Source organism: Triticum urartu, chromosome 4 (assembly GCF_003073215.2).
Source record: "Triticum urartu cultivar G1812 chromosome 4, Tu2.1, whole genome shotgun sequence".
Lineage (NCBI taxonomy): Eukaryota > Viridiplantae > Streptophyta > Magnoliopsida > Poales > Poaceae > Triticum > Triticum urartu.
Genome location: NC_053025.1, coordinates 347666958 through 347689051, shown reverse-complemented (window position 1 = coordinate 347689051; position 22094 = coordinate 347666958).

Below are 22094 nucleotides of genomic sequence, written 5' to 3'. Positions count from 1 at the left end.
CTAAGAACACTTATTTGCCGCAGAATGTGTGCCACTAGGAAACTCGCAAAAGTTGCTCCAAAACAACCAGAAAAAAGTTTGCATAAATCATAAGCGTCCATAGGTTTTGCAAGTTTTTGAGTAAGGAATAAAGCACAAATGTTAAGCATCCACCCCTACAATGTCTTCATTATGTGAATTTAAAGCTAGGAAAACACATAAATTAAAACAAGTTCCTGCAAATCAATCCATGGTTACTTTGAACTGTAAGTTGCTTGATTTCCCTTCTACATCTGCTCAAAAACCAGGCCATAGTTGCTTCATCTAGTAGGACACTATTTCTTTTTTGCTTCAACTAGTTTGCAAGCCCAGGGGTCGTTTTCTTCATGTGGTAACCATCACAACACCTTTCCTAGGCACGTCGCGGCATTGTGGTCGATTGATTCACGGATGTTGCATTTGTTCTTTTTCTTTGGGTGTAGCTCTAGTGCTGATTGGAAGCGTCTACTGCAGTTGCACCCTTTTGTGACTAACCGAGGTGGATCCATAGGAGTAGGGGGGCAAGGGGCAGGAGGTTGGCCTGAACCACTTGGGGTAGTACAGTTTGATGCTTCCCTAGCCCGAACTACTTCTCGGTCTGCCATTAGCCTCTTCTTCCTTAGTTTTTCCAGCTTAGTGACCTCAGCATGTGCCACTTTCATGTGCCTCCTAACTACAGCAGTTGCCTCATCACTTTTCATTGCCTTCTTGGCTAGCTTTGCAAAATCCATTGTCATATTCACTTGCTGAACCTGGTTCTCCAACTCAACGGGCAAGTCTGGTTGAGGGCCCTTGGTAGTTGGCGGCGGCGCACTTGGCACCGCTTCCTGCATCTAGCGGCGCTTAATGTAGTGTGCAGGTATCTCATCAACACCAAGGTGCGTGAAGATTTTAAAGACATGGCAACAAAGTAGGCCGTCCCTATGCCACTTGCAACATTCACAATCATAGATTTTGGTGCTTCGGGCCTCACTATGACCAGACACTTCCTTGAGCCATACTCTGGAACTTCTTCTATATTGGGCTCAAGGTGATAGAAGTTGATTCCAGTGGGGTGCACATTGTACTAACCAATTGTAACGACCCGAGACCGACGCACCAGATGCCTTCCAGTTATTTCGTTGCCGTCGTGTGTTTTATTTGTTTATTGCATTCATCATCACATCATCCACATTGCATCCACGTGTTTTCATATAACTTGTGTTCGCTCATCGTTCTTGAGGGAGTCCTGGATTAGGGGGTCTCCGGACAGCCGGCCTATCTCTATTGGCCGGACTGTTAGACTATGAAGATACAAGATTGAAGACTTCGTCTCGTGTCCGGATGGGACTCTACTTGGCGTGGAAGGCAAGCTAGGCAATACAGATATGGATATCTCCTCCTTTGTAACCGACCTTGTGTAACCCTAACCCTCTCCGGTGTCTATATAAACCGAAGGGTTTTAGTCCATAGGACAACAACCACAACATACAATCATACCATAGGCTAGTTTCTAGGGTTTAGCCTCTCCGATCTCGTGGTAGATCTACTCTTGTACTACCCATATCATCAATATTAATCAAGCAGGACGTAGGGTTTTACCTCCATCAAGAGGGCTCGAACCTGGGTAAAACATCGTGTCCCCTCCCTCCTGTTACCATCTGGCCTAGACGCACAGTTCGGGACCCCCTACCCGAGATCCGCCGGTTTTTACACCGACATTGGTGCTTTCATTGAGAGTTCCTCTGTGTCGTCGCCATTAGGCTTGATGGCTCCTACTATCATCGATAGTGATGCGGTCCAGGGTGAGACTTTTCTCCCCGGACGGATCTTCGTATTCGGCGGCTTTGCACTGCGGGCTAATTCGCTTGGCCATCTGGAGCATATTGAAAGCTACGCCCCTGGCCATCAGGTCAGATTTGGAAGTTTGAACTACACGGCCGACATCCACGAAGACTTGATCTTCAATGGATTCGAGCCACAGCCGGGCGCGCCGCACTGTCACGATGGGTATGACCTAGCTCTGCCGCCGAACAGTACCCCAGAGGCCGTGCCCGCATCAGCTCTGACCCTTAGCTCGGAGCCAACTGCGCCAATTGAGGACTGGTGGTTAGACACCGCCTCAGGGGCTGCGGTCTCAACGGCGATCGAGCCGAACACCAGCCTAATCCTCTGCGCAGCCTGTGACCCAAGGTGTTGCACTCTTTTTCAGACTCCGAACCACCCGCGCCCCTGCCAATCGAATCCGATTGGGCGCCGATCATGGAATTCACCGCCACGGATATCTTTCAGCACTCGCCCTTCGGCGACATTCTGAATTCACTAAGGTCTCTCTCGTTGTCAGGAGATCCCCAGCCGGATTATGGCCAACAGGATTTGGATGCGGACGACGAAGAAATTCGACGCCCACCCACCACCCACTTCGTAGCCACTATCGATGATTTAACCGACATGCTCAACTTCGACTCCGAAGACATCGATGGTATGGACGATGATGTAGGAGACGAACATGAACCAGCGCCTATAGGGCACTGGAAAGCCACCTCATCATATGACATATACATGGTGGATACACCCAACGAAGGCAATGGCGACGAGATAGCGGAGGATGACCCCTCCAAGAAGCAACCCAAGCACCAACGTCAGTGGCACCACTCTAAGTCCCGCCAAAGCAAAAGTGGTGATACCGGCAACGGAGATAATAACACTCTAGATAGTGCCGAAGACAACAACAATCCCCTCCAGCAAGATTTAGAGCAGGAGGATGGAGGAGCCAGCTCTCCTGAGAGAGCGGCAGACGAAGAGGAGGAGGATGACAATTACATGCCCCCCTCCGAAGACGAGGCAAGCCTCGGCGATGATGAATTCGCCGTACCAGAGGATCCCGTCGAACAAGAGCGCTTCAAGCGTCAGCTTATGGCCACGGCAAATAGCCTGAAGAAAAAGCAGCAGCAGCTTCAAGCTGATCAAGATCTGCTAGCTGACAGATGAACTGAAGTCCTCGCGGCCGAGGAATATAAACTCGAGCGCCCCTCCAAGAATTACCCAAAGTGCAGGTTACTACCCCGACTGGAGGAAGAAGCGTATGATACGGCTGATCGGCCACCTCGTGGCCGCGATAGAGAGGCATTCCGTCCAAAAGCTCAGCCTCCGCCGCGACGCCATTCAAATAAAAAGGCATGGGGAGATAGGCCAGACCTGCGAGACATATTGGAGGACAAAGCAAAGCATGCAAGATCGATCTACAGATCACGAGGGCGCACTACTCTGCGAGACAATAAACATCACGCCGGATACAGTAAAAGCAAATCCGGCCGGGCCAAACACAGCGGGCAAGACCCATTCGAGCTGCGTCGCGACATAGCCCAATACAGAGGCGCCGCACACCCCTTATGCTTCACGGACGAAGTAATGGAACACCAACTCCCAGAAGGTTTCAAACCTGTAAATATTGAATCATACAACGGCACAACAGATCCTGTAGTATGGATCGAGGATTTCCTCCTCCACATCCACATGGCCCGCGATGATGACTTACACGCCATCAAATACCTCCCACTAAAGCTCAAAGGACCAGTGCGGCATTGGCTTAACAGCTTGCTAGCGGACTCCATTAGCTGTTGGGAAGATCTGGAAGCCGCATTCCTCAACAACATTCAGGGCACTTATGTGCGACCGCCAGACGCCGATGACTTGAGCCACATAATTCAACAGCCAGAAGAGTCGGCCAGGCAATTCTGGACTCGGTTCCTTACAAAGAAAAATCAGATTATCGACTGTCTGGATGCAGAGGCCTTAGCGGCTTTCAAACACAACATCCGAAATGAGTGGCTAGCCTGGCACCTTGGTCAGGAAAAGCCAAAATCTATGGCAGCTCTCACGACGCTCATGACCCGCTTTTGCGCGGGAGAAGACAGCTAACTGGCTCGCAGTAATAACATGTCAAAGAACCATGGTACCCCGGATACCAAGGACGGCAATAGCAGGTCACGTCGCACAAACATAAGCACCGTATTAACAGCGAAAACACCGAGGATACGGCAGTCAATGCCGGATTCAAAGGCTCTAAACCTGGTCAGCGGAAAAAGCCATTCAAACAAAGTACGCCGGGTCCGTCCAGCTTGGACCATATACTCGATCGCTTGTGTCAAATACACGGCAACCCAGATAAGCCAGCCAATCACACCAACAGAGATTGTTGGGTGTTCAAACAGGCTGGCAAGTTAATTGCCGAAAACAAGGACAAGGGCCGCATAGTGATGACGAGGAGGAGCCTCGACAGCTGCACACTGGACAGAAGAGGTTTCCCCCGCAAGTGCAGACGGTGAACATGATATACGCAACCCACGTCCCCAAGAGGGAGCGGAAGCATGCACTCAGGGACGTATATGTGTTGGAGCCAGTCGCCCCAAAATTCAACCCTTGGTCCTCCTGTCCGATCACCTTCGATCGCAGGGACCACCCCACTAGTATCCGTCATGGCGGATTCACCGCACTGGTCCTAGACCCAATCATTGACGGATTTCACCTCACTCGAGTCCTTATGGATGGCGGCAGCAGCCTGAACCTGATTTATCAGGACACAGTGCGCAAAATGGGTATAGACCCCTCAAGGATCAAACCCACAAAAACGACCTTTAAAGGCGTCATTCGAGGTGTAGAGGCCCATTGCACAGGATCAATTACACTGGAAGTGGTCTTCGGATCCCCGGATAACTTCCGAAGCGAAGAGTTAATCTTCGATATAGTCCCGTTCCGCAGCGGTTATCACGCGCTGCTCGGGCGAACTGCATTTGCTAGATTCAATGCGGTACCGCATTATGCATACCTCAAGCTCAAGATGCCAGGACCTCGCGGAGTTATTACAGTCAATGGAAACATAGAGCGCTCCCTCCGAACAGAGGAGCACACCGCAGCCCTCGCAGCAGAAGCGCAAAGCAGCCTCTCAAGGCAATCAACTAGTTCGGCACTTCAAAGCCCGGACACCTTCAAGCGCGCTAAGAGCAATCGGCAAATAGACCGCCTGGCGCAATCTGAGCTCGTGTAGCAATGCGGCGGCCACCCCAAGCCCAGCCCAACTGCGAAACTCGTGCCACGCGTACATAATTACTCTTTAAAAATACCATGGGCACAGGTGGGGAGGGTGGCACAACCGCGGCACGCCCCAAGACGCGGCTTAAACCACACTAGGGGCTTCCCGTTTGGTTATTTTTCCTTTTTTCACGACCTTAATCTCTGGAAACATTGTTCGGTAGCACTATTGCCGAACACATGATGCAGCAACCAAGGAGGCAGAGAGCTACGTCATACCACGAAATTCCCAGGTGGATTACAGTAACGAGCGAAATATTCGATGTAATATCATTCCTCAGCTTGCCCTTGGAAGGGACATAGTCCTACTCTTTGCTTATCGCACTATCTGTATCATTCTACTTTAACGCAATTTTTTGAATAAAAAATGCATGACATTACGACTATTATTGTATTCTTGTTATATATATATATATATATATATACTAGTACAAATGCCCGTGCGTTGCACCGGCCGAAAAAATATACCTCCTTCATGTGCATTGTGCACTATTCATATCCAATTTTAATAAATGTCGATGATAATGTTAAACATGGGAATTTTCTTATTTTTAATAAAAGTTAATGTTTTCAAAAAAGTGGAACACTTTTTAAAGAGTAGTTAAATTATTTTTAAGAAATTGGATCATCTATCTAAAAAGGAACATTGTTTGAACAGATGTTTAAAAATAATATTGTTTTGTTTGTTTTTTGTTGTACATTTTTAAGTGGAAATATTTTTTAATAAATAGGGAAATTTTTTTGGATTTTTTTGCTTTTTTTATGTGCGAACATATTTTTTTTGAATTAATAATAGTGTGAACATATGTAAAACTGTGAATATGTTTAAACTATATTTATAGTACAAGAAGGAACACAATGGTTGACAAATTAACAACAATAGTTCTTTGCACATCAAGAGAATGACTTTTGTTTCTAAGCTAAGAAGATTTAGTTAGATTCATCTCCTCCTATGAGCTCCAGTCAAACAGCCAACGGAATGATGACCAGACCATTGGATAAGATTTAAAGTCCAGGTGGCAACGCATTCGAGCACAGATTCTCTCACACACAGAAGTCATGAATTCAGGCCAAACTGATTAGTAAATTGATGAATGGCAGTACAATTTCTTTAATTGGCACCATCCAACAATAAACGAAACAAATCAAATAGATCTAAGATTGGGTTCTGATTTGTGATCACCAGTCAATAGGAGCAGAGCATGGTGCAGATCGACCAATGTATTTAGGTGCCACCGAAAACACAACAGTTCAAAATGATTTACCGTCATCTAGTAAACACAATGGAATATCAGAAGCACTTCATGAAGATACTCTATCGTAGGCCAAATATAGTAGCCTGATATTTGTGAGCACCGTCATCTAGTAAAACAGAAAAATGTGCAAGTAGCATCTAATTAAATAGTTTTGGGATCTATTTCAAAAATTATATAAGATTTGAAGCAAATGCTAGAAATTTGTCTCTTCACAACTCATATTTTGTAACTAATATGGAGCTAGAGAAATCATCTACCATACTAATTTAAAACTCTAATTAGACAAAAGAATAAGAACAAGTGCTTCTACCACAATTGTATAGTATGCATATATGAACCTGCAAATGTGTGCTATAATTTAGGAGCATTCAACACATGAAATGCTTATATATCATTGAGCTTATTCTAGAAAGAACATACTTTTAGGCATAAAAATAAACACCTATTTGGTAGGAATGTGTTCTTTATTGAAATTAAAACAAAACAAGCATGGGAAGACCATACTATATGTCATCTTCAGATATATCCATCAAGCTTGCTCTTCACTTTCTGGATTCAGAACCTCACCACAGCAGAAATTATAACTTTGAGGTGCAGATTCACAAGAATGACAGGACAATATTCAAAATATTTTCTTTTGAGCTTTGTTCATACGAAAAGTAATATTGTAGGTTGGATTGCTAGCTCAAGGTGCTTGAGAGATCTAAAAAACGAAAATCTCCAAGGATCTTTTACCCACGTGCACACAAATGGGCACACAACCAAAACTTATATCCTTTTAGTCTGATGGAAAATGAAGATACTAATATGTTGGACTTCTAACCTTCAGAAAACTCCCAATCGTCATTCTGTACGCACCTATACAGGGGCATTCTTTGTACTTCTCGCAATCATCAGTCTACGGGGAAACTAATTCTAGGCTGCATAAGCTACCGGATTCACAGAAATATGATGCACGTGTTGTTGGAGTTGCAACCAAAACAATCATTCATGCTCATCTTCTCTGAAGTTTGAGGCAGCGGTTCTGTGAAGTCTTGCTAGCTGGTATAAAATGCGAACTTATTATATTACCACTTCCAACCACTAATGAGAATTCTTGACCTTGTTTCCCTCAAAAACAATATTTCTCCACATGAAGTTATTTATAAAAAGGGACAACTTTCATGGTTCTAAAGCTAAAACTATAAAAATAATATATAGCTCAAACTCATGCACACCTTCAGCTAAATAACTACAGAGACTCTGAGTGCAACCATCCATGCAGCATTGGTCTTACAAACAACTCAATTATAAACACACCTGGGTCTGGCACTCTTGCTCAATGGATCTACCAGCCTCAGCTTCCCCCTGTGTTGCTATCTTCCATATTTTAATCTCCTCTCCAATAGCTGTGTTATGTCCATTATCAGACCCTCGACCTGAAGAATGCATCAAACACAGTTATGTGATGCCTCGTTGGCTCCGAAGTAGTATACTTTTTTTCCAAGAAAACAGAGAAGTAGTATACTTGAAACATCATAACACACATGAGAACATTACAATTTCGTACATTATAGACAACTAATGGCTTGACTAAACTAACCAAGAACATGTTATGTTTGGTGTTTTGACAGCAAGCCATACTACCATACACAGAGTAAGAAGCACATGTTATGGTTGGTGTTATGTTGGCTACTCTTCCAACTCAGTAGCGTCCCTGCCCGTATGCATCACCTAACCTTCTTCATAGGTGTCACTACCAGAAAAAATCTACACACACCATGGCCGCCGCCATGTCCACGGAGTCATGCATGCTACGGATCTCAGGCTAGACCTCACCTATCTCCTCCTCAACCGTGTAGTTGCAGAGGCGGATGGCCAGGCGGCATGCTACTGCCAACGCCCCGCTGGTGATCAGCATCAGGTCGACCTTGGCGTAAATGAAACGGTCTTTCCCCTGTTCTTTCAGCGGGAGGTATACTTTCCCAAAACTGAACATATGGACTTCTCATGACAAAATATTTGAACCCACCCAAGGATTTGAACTTATTTATAGCGTGTATATATATTTTATTATTTGTTAAGTAGCTGGGGGATGATCTCCCTTTAATCTGAATAAGAAAAGTACAGAAGTTGTTTATCACTCTATCCAAAATTTCACCACTACTATATTGTTCCTATAGTTTCAGTCTATTCCGAAAAACTGTAGCATCATTATTACCAACGTTCAGTAGCTCATTGCCTCCATATAAATTGGCCTTCTAGATTGTGATTCCACTCTTTTATAAATATTTGTAGGCCTTGAAAAGCATATTAACAAATAGGTGGCTAACACAAACTTGCAAGTAGAGCATGCTGTATGAGAGAGAGAGTAGGAGGAGAGAGAGAGAGGTGGGGCTGCACCGTGCGTTACACATGAATATTCTTGTGGACATTGTATCAAACGGAGTCCTACAATTTGATGCAAAAACAAATCTCTAATGGCTGGGTAGAACAACGAATCAATGGAGCAGCCAGAGCTCTCACCAGCAGGACACATGGGGGAGGAGCTGCGCTGGTCAATGGGCCAGAGCTGGGAGGAGACGTGTCCCAGTCCCAACATGGTCGGGGGCGGCGCGACTCACGGGGAGTGGAGTAGGGAGGAGTAGCTGGGGTGCGTGGCCGGGAGGAGGCTAGTGGCGCGTGGCCAAGAGCACTGCACATCGTCGGCGGCACAACAGCGAGGAGGCGCGGGGTAGGGCGATTGGCTGGGAGCGGCTAGTGGGCTGGGATCGGGGCAGGAAGACGATGCCGTAGGTGGGTGAGGATGTGTCAGGATTTAGGTTGGCCTTTTTTTATTATTAACGCTTTATTACCACCTCGTTTATATTACGATTTTGTCCATATAAATTGTAAAAGCGTATTATGACACGAGAAGAAAGCCTATTGTGACGGTGAACCCACGGAGTCAATCCGTGCTTTATTATTAGGGATATATATATATGTGTGTGTGTGTGTGTGTGTTCATTAATGACGCCATGCAACCGTACACTTTGGTACGGCCAATACACCAGGGGCTTACGTACCCCACAATGCGGTGTGAAAAGTCCGAACACTTTCACAAATGCGGCACCCCGAACTTATAGCATTATATGCATCAGCTTCGAATCATGTCTTTGGTCAAATGTTGGGTTTGCCCGGCTCCTATGTTTTGGTACCTTACGTTCCGCTCTATCGGCTAAGGTAGCGCTAGGAGAACTACTGCGATTGTGCCCCGGTTCTGCTGGGTTCAGCACCTCAGTAGAGAAAGCTAAAACTGACTGTCATGATAAGGCGAGAGACTGGTCGCTGTTCGGCGAGGTTTTCAAGTCCCTAAAGACTTATGCCGCTTAGAGCGAGGGGCCGGCCCTGTCCGGCTTAAAGGCATGTATCGCGCCCCGAATTCGGCCTTCCGAATACCAGGGGCTTCGCCGAAATTTAAAATTATAGAGTTCTATGGCTAAGTGAGAGAGATAAATCATTATTAGTCCGGTTGCCTTGTTCGTTGTGCTGAGCACCTCCCTCGAAGGACCCAAACATGGGAACAAGAGTGCTCCGGTTTATCCCGAACACCCCAGCACTCGTGGCATGGGGGCAGAAGCCGAGGACTAGCCATCTCTCAGATTGGATAAACAGCCAAACAGAAGGTAATATTTTAAATTCAAAACAAGTGTTGCATAGCGCATATGAAACAAGTTTTCATAAATACAGGATAAAACAAGCAAGTCTCACTCAAATATTACATCTTTTGAACACTCGTCCGCGATGAGACGGGCACCCGGTAGAACACCCTTGTAGTATATCTTGGGGTGGCGGTCCTCCTTGCCCTCCGGCGGCCCCTCCTTGATCAGCTTCACGGCGTCTCGCTTGACCCACTGCAATTTCACACGGGCGAAAGCCCGGCGTGCACCTTCAATGCAGATAGATCGCTTGACGACCTCCACCCGTGGGTAGGCATCCACAAGCCGCCTCACCAGGCCGAAGAAGCTGTTCGGAAGGGCGTCGCCAGGCCACAGCCGGACTATAAAGCCCTTCATGGCCTGATCAGCCGCCTTATGTAGCTCGACCATCTGCTTCAGCTGGTCGCTCATTGGCACCAGATGTCCGGCCTCAGCATACTGAGTCCAGAACAGCTGGTAAAATTGTGCGGCATCGGACACACTGCGGGGCAAATCTGCGAATGCTCCTGGAGAGCTCCGGATTCGGGTAAGTAATCGGTAATTTACTTTTACATGCTTGCTTTGCATATAGAAAGCCTTACCCGCCGCTATCTTCTTAATCGCGTCGATCTCTTGGAGGGCCTTTTGGGCTTCGGCCTTGGCACTTTTTGCACTCTCAAGGGCCGCGGCAAGCTCAGACTCCCGCGTCTTTGAGTCAAGCTCCAATGCCTCGTGCTTCGCCACGAGAGCCTGGAGCTCTTGCTGCACCTCGCCCACCCGAGCCTCTTGTTTCTCTCGCTCGGTGCGCTCCTTGGCCACTTTATCCTCGGCCTTTGTTAGCGCTTGCTTCAGGGTCGCCACCTCGGTCGTGGCCCCTGCCATATATACGATGATCCTGTCATTTTGCAATCGCGTCCTCTTTTATATATACATATCTATAGACAGGGTATTACTTACCCTTGTTCTCCTCGAGCTGCCTCTTGGCAAGGCCGAGCTCTTTCCTGGACCCCTTGAGGTCCTGCTTCAGTATGGCGATCTCCGCAGTCAGTGCGGCGGACGCCAGCAGCGAAGCCTGCATATGCATATTGACATACTTATATTAGACTCCTGCGATATTATTTGATCCTCTGCTCGGCTTTTCTTTGTGAACACCGAACAAAGCATCAGAGGCTACTGTCTATGCGGTAATATTTCTACTACATTTTAAAACACTTACCTCAAAGCCTGTTAGAAGGCTGGCACAGGCTTCAGTCAATCCGCTCTTGGTGGACTGAACCTTCTGGATCACCGCACTCATGATAGTGCGGTGCTCCTCGTCGACGGAAGCACTGCGAAGCGCTTCCAGCAGACTGTCCGGCGCCTCTGGATGGACAGAGGTCACCGGCACAGGCGTCTTGCCCCTCTTAGGAGGAGGCCGCCTGCCCGAGCCTGGAACCGCTGGAGGTACCGGCGCGGTGTTTGGCTGAGGGCCGAACTCGGAGCTCTCAGGGGCCCCATCCCCTCGGCTCCCGGAGTCCGGAAGGTCACCTTGAGGCGCCTCCGGGACTGTCTCCCCTTGATCCGGTGCCTCTTGAGACAACACCTCGGTGTCGTCGGCAGGATGAGGGGAGGTGGCGGTCGGGGCTGGATCGCTATCCATGTCCGACGAGCCCAGGGAGCCGTCCGACGATACATCGATACTAGCTCGTGGCGGCCTGCATAATTGTGTTTGGTGTTAGGGAAAGCAGTGCGACAAAGGAATCCTATGAGTTACTCTGGTATCCGAATACTTACGATCTCCCCGAGGGCTTGGCCCTGGGCAACCACTCGTCTTCGCCTTCGTCAGCAGCGGTGGAACTGTCCGGAAGGAGAGTCCTTCCCTTCTTGGACCCTTCGGCCCCCCCAGTTGGGGCGGCCTTCCTTTTCTTGTCTCCCCCAGCCAATGGGGGAGCATCTTCTTCTTCTTCTTCCTCGTCTTCGGGGGAAGAGTGCACCGCAGAGTCATTGGACGGTGAGTCTGACGACGCCTGGCGTCGGGAACTCTTTCGGGTTCCCTTGGCCTTCTTGGTCTTCTCCGGCACCGTATAAGGGGCCGGAGTCAACATCTTCGCCAAAAGAGCGTCTGCGGGGCCTTGGGGCAAAGGAGCCGGACAGTCGATCTGTCCGGTCGTCTTCTGCCAGTCCTGTCAAAGGTACGGGAGTTTAGATCCCGCATGGAGTCAATCTATAAAAAATAAGTATCCTGTGAAAGGTAAAGCAACTTACCGCACTGGCTTGGCGCTTCGCGCTGAATCCGCGATCCTCAGTAATAGGAGGGGGGACCTTGGCACTTTTGAATAGCACCCTCCAGGCATCTTCGTGAGTCGTGTCGAAAAGCCTGTTCAGAGTTCGGTGCTGCGCTGGGTCGAACTCCCACAAGTTGAACTCCCGTTGTTCGCACGGGAGCATCCGGCGGTGGAGCATGACCTGGACCATGTTGACAAGTTTGAGCTTCTGGTTCACCATGTTTTGAATACATGTTTGGAGTCCGGTCAGCTCTCCCAAACTACCCCAGGATAGGCCCTTCTCTTTCTAGGAAGTGAGCCACATGGGGATGCCAGATCGGAACTCGGGGGCCGCTACCCATGCAGGGTCGCGTGGCTCGGTGATGTAGAACCACCCCGATTGCCACCCCTTTATGGTTTCCACAAAGGAGCCCTCGAGCCATGTTACGTTCGGCATCTTGCCCACCATGGCGCCTCCGCACTCCACCTGGCGCCCGCCCACAACCTTCGGCTTGACATTGAAGGTCTTCAACCATAAGCCGAAGTGGGGCTTGATGCGGAGGAAGGCCTCGCACACGACGATAAATGCCGAGATGTTGAGGATGAAGTTCGGCGCCAGATCATGGAAATCCAGGCCGTAATAGAACATGAGCCCCCGGATGAATGGATAGAGAGGGAATCCCAGTCCACGGAGGAAATGGGTGAGGAACACTACCCTCTCATGGGGCCTCGGGGTGGGGATGAGCTGCCCCTCATCTAGGAGCCGGTGCGCGATGTCGTCGGGAAGGTATCCGGCTCTCCTCAGTTTCTTGATGTGTCCCTCCATTACGGAGGTGACCATCCACCTGCCTCCCGCTCCGGACATGGTTGGAGAAGGTTGAGGTGGGAAGTGCGGACTTGGGCGCCAGAGCTCGAGTGTGCGAAAACGGATGAGCAAAGGAGGAAGAAGGCGTGGATAGAAAGGTGAATCCTTATCCCTTTATATGGGAGGACGAAGTTAAGTGTCCCCATTTGCCTGGTAAAACTCGCTTATCCCCCAAGCACCGTAATTGATGGCGCGGTTGGGTTACCCATGCCCGTATTGATGAAATCCCGTAATAAGGGGACACGGTCTCTGCTTTGACAAGACGTGTCGAAAAACTACCTCGCGTTATGTGCGGGGCTGGTTAAAGGAAACGATTCGAATAATCACCGGGCCATGACATAACGTCATGTTGCCAAAACAAGCCTGCAAATTAGACCTGCGAAACTATTATTCTCTCTACGGTGGTATGTGGAACTTATTTTGCAGGGTCAGACACTATCCTCGTGTTCAAATTCTTCTATGATGTATTCGGAGAAGGAACCCGCCTTGCAATGCCGAAGACAATACTGCATGCCGGACTAATCGTCATTGAAGCCTGGTTCAGGGGCTACTGAGGGAGTCCTGGATTAGGGGGTCTCCGGACAGCCGGACTATCTCTATTGGCCGGACTGTTAGACTATGAAGATACAAGATTGAAGACTTCGTCTCGTGTCCGGATGGGACTCTACTTGGCGTGGAAGGCAAGCTAGGAAATACGGATATGGATATCTCCTCCTTTGTAACCGACCTTGTGTAACCCTAACCCTCCCCGGTGTCTATATAAACCAGTGTTTTAGTCCATAGGACAACAACCACAACATACAATCATACCATAGGCTAGCTTCTAGGGTTTAGCCTCTCCAATCTCATGGTAGATCTACTCTTGTACTACCCATATCATCAATATTAATCAAGCAGGACGTAGGGTTTTACCTCCATCAAGAGGGCCCGAACCTGGGTAAAAATCGTGTCCCCTGCCTCCTGTTACCATCCGGCCTAGACGCACAGTTCGGGACCCCCCACCCGAGATCCACCAGTTTTGACACCGACAGTTGCCGTTTCTCCCTTTGCCTTCATCACCTTTATTTGGATTGCTTTGCCTTCGTTGACCGTTCTAGACCAATTGGTTTTTCGCTTCCTCTTGTCAAACCACCTAATCCCTCTTTGCACATTTCGTCGACCCCTTGCATGTGTGTTCGAAACTGTCTCGAACCCGAACCGCTCAGTCATGACCATTGGGTCCGGATCATCCCCAAACATCCCTAAAATATCTTCGGTTCGTTGTTAGATTGTCCTAGCCTATTTTTCTCGAACCGTCCAACTTTGATCGGAGGGACCAAATCGCCCATCACCTAGTTCCGCTACCTATTTATAACCAGACTGAATCCTAATCCGACGAGCTGTCCCATCCATCCCATTCCATCCACCGCCACCCGACCAACTCCCTTCTCTCTCGGGATCCTCCTAGATCTGATCCAGCCAAGCAACAACCTCCGACTATCAAGCTGATTTCCGCCGCCACCCAATGAGTGCATCCTTTCAGGTCCATCTGTAACACCCACAATGCGGCTATATCTCCCACATGTCGGGGCACGACTTGGAGGCATAGCCGCATGGTAGGTCTGTAGCAAGAGGGGTAATCTTTACACATCCCATGTACTGAATAAGAAGGGATAAAGAGTCGGCTTACAATCTCCACTTCACACAATACATAAATAATACATACATCATCCAAGGTACAATCAAATGTCCGACTACGGAACCAAATAAAGAAAGACAACCCCAAATGCTAGATCCCTGATCGTCCCAACTGGGCTCCACTACTGATCATCCGGAAAAGAAACATAGTAACATCCCGAATCCTCATCGAACTCCCACTTGAGTTTGGTATCATCACCTGCACTGGTATCCTCAGCACCTGCAACAGTTTGTAAGTATCCGTGAGTCACGAGGACTCAGCAATCCCACACCCTTGCGATCAAGACTATTTAAGCTTATGTGTAAGAGAAGGTAGTAAGGTGGAGCTGCAGCAAGCACTAGCATATATGGTGGCTAACATATGCAAAAGAGAGTGAGAAGAGAAGCAACGCACGGTCGAGAAGCTAGCAGTGATCAAGAAGTGATCTTGAAGCTACTTACGATCAAGCATAACACAAGACCGTGTTCTCTTCCCGGACTCCGCCGAAAAGAGACCATCACGGCTAGACACGTGGTAGATTCATATTAATTAAGTTAAGTGTCAAGTTTATACAACCAGATATTAACAAATTCCCATCTACCCATAACTGCGCGCATGGCTTTAGAAAGTTCAAACCCTGTAGGGTGTCACAACTTTGCCCATCACAAGCTCTCATGGTCAACGAAGGATATTCCTTCTCCCGGGAAGACTCGATCAGTCTCGGAATCCCGGTTACAAGACATTTCGACAATGGTAAAACAAGACCAGCAAAGCCACCCGGATGTGCCGACAAATCTCGATAGGAGCTGCACATATCTCGTTCTTAGGGCACACCGGATGAACACTACGTACAACTAAAACCAACCCTCAAGTTTCCCCGAGGTGGCGCTGCAAGTGGCTCCGTTTTGGACCAACACTCAAAGGAGCACTGGCCCAGGGGTTTAAAATAAAGATGACCCTTGAGTCCATGGAACCCAGGGGAAAAGGCTTAGGTGGCAAATGGTAAAACCAAGGTTGGGCCTTGCTGGTGGATTTTTATTCAAGGCGAACTGTCAAGGGGTTCCCATAACACCCAACCATGTAAGGAACACAAAAATCAAGGAACATAACACCAGTATGACGGAAACTAGGGCAGCAAGGGTGGAACAAAACACCAAGCATAAGGCCGAGCCTTCCACCCTTTACCAAGTATATTGATGCATTAAAGTAAATTAGAGATAATAATGATATCCCAACAATATCCATGTTCCAACAAGGAACAAACTTCATCTTCACCTGCAACTAGCAACGCTATAAGAAGGGCTGAGCGAAGCGGTAACATAGCAAAACAACAGTTAGCTAGGAAAGGTGGTTTAGAGGCTTCACATGGCAATGGGGGAGGCCTGATATAGCAAGTGGTAGGTAGCGCAGCATAGCAATAGAGCGAACAACTATCAAGAAAAGATAGAAGTGATTTCGAGGGTATGGTCATCTTGCCTGCAAAGATCTCTGAGTTGTCGAAAGATTGATCCTCGAAAGCGTTCTCAACAGGTTCCTCGGTCACGTACTCGTCTCTTGGCTCTACCCAAAGCAAGAACACAACAAAAGGACCTACAATCAATCACGGTGCAATGCACAAACAACATGATGCAAAACATGGCATGATATGCGAGATGTGATATGCAATGCATATGCGTGCTCCGGAGGAAAAAGGATGATTAAGGCATCAACTTGGCAAACCAAATATGCCACTGGAAAGATGAGATGATTTCAGTTGAAATTGATATAAAGATCACAGGAAACGGATGCACGGTTTGCAAATGGCAAGCAAAACAAGAATGACACAATTCTGCGATTAACAGCATGATGCCATCTACAATGCAACAAAAAACTAAGTTACTTCACTCCAAGATAACAACAAAGTATATGGCAGTGAGGTTCATAAGATTATTGACAAAACATGAACACTGAGCTATGGCTAAATCACAATAGAACAGGTCCAAACAGGCATGGCAAAAGTGCAAAAGACATCAGCTTCACAGACTGTGAAAATACTAACATGCCAGAAATAACATCATGAAGCCATGTTTAGAGCTTGCAAACAACATGCTACATGAACATATCATAGCAAACAAAGGCATGGCATGATTCTACTAAAAGCATAGATCAAAAGTCTCTTACTAAACATGAGCCAAAAAGGCACAGAAGATATGATGGCACCCATGTAAACAGAGCATGGCAAAAACAGAATTATGAAGGCATCTTTGCGAGCTCAAACCACTCATCACAAAGCCTTGCATGAAAAAATAACCATACCTACAGAAATATGACATGTTCATGAAGCTAACCATGGCAAGAGCAAGTTCATAGCATGCATAGATCACTTGCAACAACCATGGCAATATTGATTAACAAGTTAACATTCTGCCAGGAACATTTTGTAGCAAAAGTAGAGCAAGAACAAGACATTCTAGGGTACTCCATAATTACAAACAGGGGCATGGATGGATAGAGCATAACCATATGTTCAAAACATCCTTACTAAAGCTTCTCAAAACAAGCATGAATATCACTGTAGCATCAAGTTTACATGGCATGAAAATAACAGCAGGAAAAGGACTTAGCAAAATCCTAAGTCCCTGAAAACAGCAACATTACGGAGGCTACTTTGCATGCTTGTGCTAGTCACGACATTGGTCACAAAAATGCAAGACAAACTCCACTGTAAAGATGGCATGATATGTCCAAAACGCATGTAGAGCTCATTCCCACATGATGCACACATCAAATGCAACAAAAATGACAAAACCTCATAATCTGATAAGTAAAAGAAGTAAACATTTTATAGCACTCTTGCATCAATGATTAGGGCATCAAGATGAACTCCAACAAGCATGCCTCAATGGAATGAAATGAAGAGCATCTCACAATGAGCATTTCGATATATCATATGCATGAAATAGAGCTACGGTCGTGGAGATATGAGGCAATGAATAGGGCATGAAATTATTGGGGGGGAAAGGACTTAGATGAAAATCATCACCTCCCAGAGAATGGATCTAGGGTTTGGCTGCGACACGTTCTTTGAGGTTCGTCGGGGAGCTCGCCGGAGGAGAGGGTGACGGGTGGACGGAGGGCGGGGAGGTGACGGCGCGGCGGAGGTCGACGGTGACCGGGCAGTGGAGGGGCGGTGCTGGAGCGGAGGAGGCGGCGCGCGCTCGGGCGACAGAGAGCTCGGGGATGGCGGGGCGAAGGCCGGTGGCGAGGTGAGCGGGCGAGTTGCGGCTGTGGGCGAGGGCGCCAGGCGGGAGGAGGCGCGGGCCCAGAGCGGCGGGTGCGCGGGGCGACCGCGGGCTGCGTGGGCCGCGGCGGTGGCGGGTGGCGGCGTGCCACGTGGCGGCATGGGAGTGGTTGCGGGCGGCGGCAGCAGACGCGTCCGGCTCGGACGGACGTGTCCGGCGGCGCGGAGAAGGGTGGAGCTAGGGTTTCGCCCGAAATTCAGAGAGGGAGGGCCTATATATAGGTAGAGAGAGGTAGGAGTGTCCAAACGACGTGTAGTTTTCGTCCACACGATCGTGATCTGACGATGGAGGAAATGGAGATGGTTTAGATGGGTTCTTGGGCCGTTTTGGAGGGGTGTTGGGCTGAACACACAGGTGGCCTTCGCGGTTACCCGATTAACCGTTGGAGTATCAAATGGACTCCAAATGGAACGAAATTTGACAGGCGGTCTACCGGTGGTGTACCAAGGCCACTTGGCAATTCTTGGTCCATTCCGAGAACGTTTAACACCCGCTCACGAAAAGAGACAAGAGGGGTGCGCTGGTGCACGTAGGAGTGTCGGATTGCAAAACGGACAACGGGGAAAATACTCGGATGCATGAGACGAACACGAATGCAAATGTGATGCACATGATGACATGATATGAAATGCATGACATGAACAAAATGCAAAACGAAGAAAAAAAGCCAACCACAAAGGGAATCTCATAACTTTAAGCCGAAAATGGCAAGAGTCGGAGTTACAAATACGGCAAGTTACATCCGGGGTGTTACAACACCCCGCTACTAAGACAGGATCTTGTCCCGAGATCTAGGACTGAAAGAACTCCAGATATTCGGAACAGAGGTGCTCCTCACGTTCCCAGGTGGCTTCTCGGTCGGAATGGTGTGACCACTTCACTTTCAGGAATTTGATTGACTTGTTGCGAGTCTTGCGCTCAGTTTCTTCAAGAATAGCAACAGGATGCTAATGATAAGACAGGTCCTCTTGGAGATCTATCTCTTCAAAGTTGATGGTGCGCTCTAGAGTCTTGAAGCACTTGCGAAGCTGTGACACGTGATACACATCATGCATGTTTGCGAAGTTCGACGAAAGCTCAAGATGATAGGCGATGTCGCCTCTTTTGCCAATGATCTTGAAAGGACCCATGTATCTAGGGGCAAGCTTCCCTTTGATACCGAAGCGACGAGTGCCTTTCATTGGAGAGACGCGGAGGTAGACATGGTCTCCGATCTCGGAAGACAAGTCACGGTGGTTGCTATCATAGTAACTCTTCTGGCGCGATTACGCGGCTTTGAGATTTTCACGGATGACTTTGCACATTTCTTTAGCTTCTGTGATTAAGTCATTTCCAAGAAGTTGGAGTTCACCAGTCTCTGACCAATTGAGAGGAGTACGACACTTTATGCCATAGAGAATCTCGAATGGGGCCTTGCCCGAACTCGCTTGGAAGATGTTGTTGTAGGAGAACTCGGCATATGGAAGACAATCTTCCCACTTCATACTGAAGGACACAAGCCCTGAGCATATCTTCCAGGATTTGATTGACTCGCTCGACTTTGCCACTAGTTTGAGGATGGAAAGCTATGCTGAAGTGAATGTTGGTGCCCATGGCCTTCTGGAAGGAGTCCCAGAACTTAGAAGTGAAGATGCTTCCACCATCTGAAAATATCAATTATGGAATGCTCTGATACCAACTTGTAACACCCATAGTGCGGCTATATCTCCCACGTGTCGGGGCACGACTTAGAGGCATAGCCGCATGGTAGGTCTGTCACAAGAGGGGTAATCTTTACACATGCAATGTACTGAATAAGAAGGGATAAAGAGTCGGCTTACAATCGCCACTTCACACAATACATAAATAATCCATACATCATCCAAGGTACAATCAAAGGTCCGACTATGAAACCAAAATAAAGAAAGACAACCCCAAATGCTAGATCCCCGATCGTCCCAACTGGGCTCCAGTACTGATCATCCAGAAAAGAAACATACTAACATCCCGAATCCTCGTCGAACTCCCACTTGAGTTCGGTATCATCGCCTGCACTGGTATCCTCGGCACCTGCAACAGTTTGGAAGTATCCGTGAGTCACGAGGACTCAGCAATCTCACACCCTCGCGATCAAGACTATTTAAGCTTATGGGTAAGAGAAGGTAGTAAGGTGGAGCTGCAGCAAGCACTAGCATATATGGTGGCTAACATACGCAAAAGAGAGCGAGAAGAGAAGCAATGCATGGTCGAGAAGCTAGAAGTGATCAAGAAGTGATCCTGAAGCTACTTACGATCAAGCATAACACAAGACCGTGTTCTCTTCACGGACTCCGCCGAAAAGAGACCATCACGGCTACACACGCGGTTGATTCATTTTAATTAAGTTAAGTGTCAAGTTTTGTATAACCGGATATTAACAAATTCCATCTGCCCATAACCGCGGGAACGACTTTCGAATGTTCAAACCATGTAGGGTGTCCCAACTTAGCCCATCACAAGCTCTCACGGTCAACAAAGGATATTCCTTCTCCCGGGAAGACCCGATCAGTCTCGGAATCTCGGTTACAAGACATTTCGACAATGGTAAAACAAGACCAGCAAAGCCACCCGGATGTGCCGACAAATCCTGATAGCAGCTGCACATATCTTGTTTTTAGGGCACATCGGACGAACACTACGTACAACTAAAACCAACCCTCAAGTTTCCTTGAGGTGGCGCTGCAAGTGGCTCTATTTTGGACCAACACTCAGAGGAGCACTGGCCCGGAGGTTTAAATTAAAGATGACCCTTGAGTCCGTGGAACCCAAGGGAAAAGGCTTAGGTGGCAGATGGTAAAACCAAGGTTGGGCCTTGCTGAAGGAGTTTTATTCAAGGAGAACTGTCAAGGGTTTCCCATGACACCCAACCGCGTAAGGAACGCAAAAATCAAGGAACATATTACCGTTATGACGGAAACTAGGGCGGCAAGAGTGGAACAAAACACCAGGCATAAGGCCGAGCCTTCCACCCTTTACCAAGTATATAGATGCATTAAAGTAAATAAGAGATAATAATGATATCCCAACAATATCCATGTTCCAACAAGGAACAAACTTCATCTTCACCTGCAACTAGCAACGCTATAAGAGGGGCTGAGTAAAGCAGTAACATAGCCAAACAATGGTTTGCTTGGAAAGGTGGGTTAGAGGCTTGACATGGCAATGTGGGAGGCATGGTATAGCAAGTGGTTTGTAGCGCGGCATAGCAATAGATCGAACAACTAGCAAGCAAAGATAGAAGTGATTTCGAGGGTATGGTCATCTTGCATGCAAAGTTCTCAAAGTTGTCGAAAGCTTGATCCTCAAAAACATTCTCAACAGGTTCCTCGGTCGAGTGCTCGTATCCCGGCTCTACCCAAAGCAAGAACACAAGCAAAGGACCAACAATCAATCACGGTGCAATGCACAAACAACATGATGCAAAACATGGCATGATATGCGAGATGTGATATGCAATGCATATGCGTGCTTCGGAGGGAAAAGGATGATCAAGGCATCAACTTGGCAAACCATGTATGCCACTGGAAAGATTAGATGATTTCGGTTGAAATCGATATAAAGATCACCAGAAACGGATGTACGGTTCGCAAATGTCAAGCAAAACAAGAATGACACAATTCTGTGATTAACAGCACAATGCCATCTAGAATGCAACAAGAAACTAAGCTTCCACACTCCAAGATAACAACAAAGTATATGGCAGTTATGAACACAAGATGCTTGAAAAAACATGAACAATGAGCTATAGCTAAATCACATTGGAACAGGTCCAAACAAGCATGGCAAAAGTGCAAAAGATATCAGCTTCACAAACTGTGAAAATACTAACATGCCAGAAATAACATCAGGAAGCCATGTTTAGAGCTAGCAAACAACATGCTATAGGAACATATCATAGCAAATGAAAGCATCGAATGATTCTACTAAAAGCATAGATCAAAATTCTCTTAATGAACATGAGCCAAAAAGGAACAGAAGATAGGATGGCACCCATGTAAACATAGCAAGTTTTATTAACAGTTTCAGACTT